Source organism: Lipotes vexillifer, unplaced genomic scaffold (genome assembly GCF_000442215.2).
Source record: "Lipotes vexillifer unplaced genomic scaffold, Lipotes_vexillifer_v1.1 scaffold847, whole genome shotgun sequence".
Taxonomy (NCBI): domain Eukaryota; kingdom Metazoa; phylum Chordata; class Mammalia; order Artiodactyla; family Lipotidae; genus Lipotes; species Lipotes vexillifer.
In genome coordinates, this window is record NW_006778821.1 from 895,440 (window position 1) to 899,400 (window position 3,961).

A 3,961-nucleotide genomic window follows, 5' to 3' on the forward strand; every position below is an offset into this window, starting at 1 on the left:
AAAAAAAAAAAAAAAAAAAAAAAAAGGTAGGGGAATCCAACACACAGGGATCAAATGAGCTGTGCAAGATCATCCTTTGCCTGGATTTGTCAATGTGTTCCACTACACTGCTTCAACTGCACTGCTTACCAAGGAGGAAAAACATATTGAAAACATTTTATTTGATTAAAGAAATTGGGCATCTTCTTTATTAGAACAAAGTTCTGAGCCTTCTGAAATTGGTGGATTCACCAAACTTCTGCTCTGCTAAACTATGAGACAAGAGAGAGTTTCAAGACTGAAAAGCCTTTGTTGCTTCCCAATCCTACTGTTAAAACTCCCCCCAAAATGGGACTATTTTGGCTGGGATCCTTATTGTATACCCATCCAAGATATTCAGATATTCTACAATGTATATAGTACTGTACATGATATTAAGAGGATATAGGCCCCCCTTTTAATGAAGAGACTATACGTCCTCAAGGAATTTATGTGTCTTTTGAAGATGTGTTGTTTGTCTTTCCGATAAAAACCCACAGCAGTCTATTCTTGCTAAATGACATCAGCAGTAAATTCTGAAAACAGGTGTTTTTAACCACCCATGCCATCCAACGAGTGGACTTGAGAGGATCCATGAGGGTCCATGAACCCTATGAAATTACACACATTTTTACATGGCATATTAGTATTCTCTTTTGTGAAGGGAAACAAACCTTCCTGGCAGCCATGAAAATAGACCTCTCCGATCCCCTACTGCAAGGACCATAAGTGACTGATGGGCCCAGCTGCTGCACTCTGAAATGTATCATTGTGTAGATACCAAGGCCATGCTTCCCACAGCCTGCTCCAAGCCAATGATGCAGAACTTCTCTGATGGCACCTCTGGCTCAAGGACTCCCTGATGTTCTTGCAGACTCCTTCAGAACTGTGTTGCAGTCTAAGATGCTTCCACCCAAACTTCCTACTTTCTTCCTCCCTTCTCTCTCTCCTTCGCCCAGAGTCAGACCTGCTTTGAAGTATCCAGCCTCCCCCAATTCCCTCCCCATTTTCTGTCTTAGGCACTGTCCCTAAGAAATCTCTTGCATGGCTAGTTCTTTTGTGGCACCTACTTCTTAGAGGACCTGGAGTACGTAAGTGGCACCAGGAGTGGTCTCAGAATATAGGCAGTAAGATGTGGAGTTGGAACTTGGTCATTCACTTCCCTGCAGGTGAAGATGACACTATCCTGGTTGGTAGGTGAGACACAGATAGTCCTTGAAACAAAGTTAACAACTTACCTGCTAAAGATTTCATTGGTGGTGACCCCAGTGGAGGAGTCCAGGGGTCAGGGGCATGCTGGAATACCCCTCCAAAGTAAAAAACAGACCTGAATCTCACATCCCCTAGCACAGAGAGGAAGCACAGCACCTTGTAGGCCTCTTTGGGTCCTAGAGGCAGCCCATTCTACTCCTGGCATGTTACTCTGGCATGGAAGACTCCCACCTTTAAGTAGGGGCCAGAGTAGGAAAGGGTTCTGCAGCAGGTCCAGGTTATGGTACAAGCAACATTGCCACGTGGGCCATACAATCCAGCTGACCTTCTGGATATAATCCAAGGTGTTACAAGAATCAGTGGAGGCAAATGATACAGTGTGGAGCTTATGGCAAGCTCCAGTGGGAGAAAAACAATGTAGGCCCTCGGAATCTGGAGCAAGGGCATGCCATCCACAGCAGAAAATAATATGACCTTTAAGAAACAGGTCCTGGTAGCTTAGTGGGCCCTGGTAGAGACAAAATGTTTGATCATGAGCCATCAACGTGCAGCTGGAGCTACACATTGTGAGTTGGGTTCTTTCTGAACTGTCAAGTCATAAAGTAAGAAAGGCTTAGCATCAGTCCATAACAACATGGAAATGTTACATCCAGGATGGGGCTCAAGAAAGACCAGAGGACACAAGTTAACTGCATGAGCAGGTAGCCCAGATCCCCATGTCACCCATAAGAGTTGTACCAGTGTCCCACCAAGGCTTGAACCTGTAGACACATGGGGGAGGGTTCTCATACAAACAGCTGAAGGAGGAAAATAAAGCTCCTGCTCAGTGTGTGAGGGAAAGCTGAAAATGGTTGGTGGTCACATTACATCACATTCGAGAGTGGCCCTGAATGAAAATGGGAGGGATAATCTTCCCAATGGGTGGAGCTGAAGTGGTACATCTGGTCATCCACTTTGTGTGGAAGGAACAGTGGTCTGAGGTAAGAATATTTAGATTCATGGGCAGTGGCCAATGGCCTGGGAGGGAAGACTAGAAGATCAGATACAAGGAGTTCTGGGGTAGAGGCATGGGGATGGAAATATGGGAGTGGGTATAAAATGTGAAGATCTTTGTAACACACATAAATGTCCACCAGAAATCATCCATCACAGAAGAGGTACCTAACAACGAAGTAGACAAAATGACTCAGCCAGTTGACATCAGCTAGCCTTTGTCATCAGCCACCCCAGAACTGGCACAATGGGCATATTCATGTAGTGGCCATGGTTGCCAAGATGGCCACAATAACATGGACTCCCACTTACCAAAGCTGATCTAGTTTACTGGTGCCTCCAAATGTCCAACATGTTGGCAGTAGAGACCCAAACTGAGCTCCCAGACCTGGCACTATCTCTTGGTCACTTGGTATCAAGTCAACAGCAATGGGTCCCTTCCAACTGAGAAGCATCAGTAGCTTGTCCTTGTAGGTATAGATACTTATTCTAGACTTGGGTTTACCTTTCCTGCCTGTAGAGCCTCAGCAAGTACCACAATCCTGGGGATTATGGAAGGTCTGATCTATAAGCATGGAATCCCACGCAAGATGGCATCTGATCAGGGGACCCATTTTACAGCAAAGGAGGTGAGGGAGTGGGCCCATGACCATGGGCTCCACTGGTTGTATCATGCACCACACCATCCAGAGGCATCCAGCCTCACAGAACACTGGAACGGCTTTTGAAAGGAATAATTAAAGTACCAGTTTGGGGGCAACACTCTGAAAGAAGGGGGTGCTCTTCAGGACACAGCGTATATATTAAATCAGAGACCTGTGTCTGGTGCTGTGTATCCTAGTAGAAAGCATACATGGATCCAGAGACCAAGGGGTGGAAGCATGAGTGGCCCCACTCACCACTGGAGGACTCTGTGCTTTCAGTCTCATCAACTCCGGGCATGACAAGGATGGTGGTCATGGTCCTCAAAGAGGGCACACTCTTGCCAGAGGATGCAGGAAAGGGTCCCATTGAACTACAAGCTCTGGCTACCACCAGGACACTTTGGACTCCTTGAGCCCAGGGATCAGCAGGCAAGAGGACGGGTCAATTGTGACAAGAGTAATTGGCGCTGATCATCAGGAGGTAATAAGGTTGCTTTTACATTATGGCAGCGTGGAGAATGTGTGTGCTATCCAGGTGCTACACCTGGGCACCTCTTGGTACTCTCTTACCCAATTATGACTGTGCGTGGGCAAGTGTAGCCACCCCAGCCTCAGAAGGGTCTGACTCCCAAGGGCTCAGACCTCTCAGGAATGAAGGCTTGGGTTATATAACACCATCAGGTCAAGCAAGCAAGACCTACAGAGGTGATACCTGAAGGTGAGAGAAATCTAGAATGAACAGGAGAGGAGAGAGAGGATGAGCACCAATTGTAGCTCCAAGAGCAACTGCAGCAACAGGGGTTGTAGTTCATCCAACTAACTCCTCTCTTGTGAGTTTTCCCCTCAGGAAGAGTGGCCCATGGGAACCACAGAGGATCTGTTCCCTGAATTTGTGTCAAGGATCTGTTCCCTGAATTTGTGTGGAATTTGTTCCACACCCCCCTCATTTTTCCTCACAAGCTTTCAATAAATCTCTTGCATGGCTAATCCCATCTTAGGGGACCTGGACCAACACAGCTTTCATCAGATACTCACAAGGTCTGTGACCTAAAAAAGGTTATGACCCATTTGCGAGATGCTGAGTTTGCATTCCT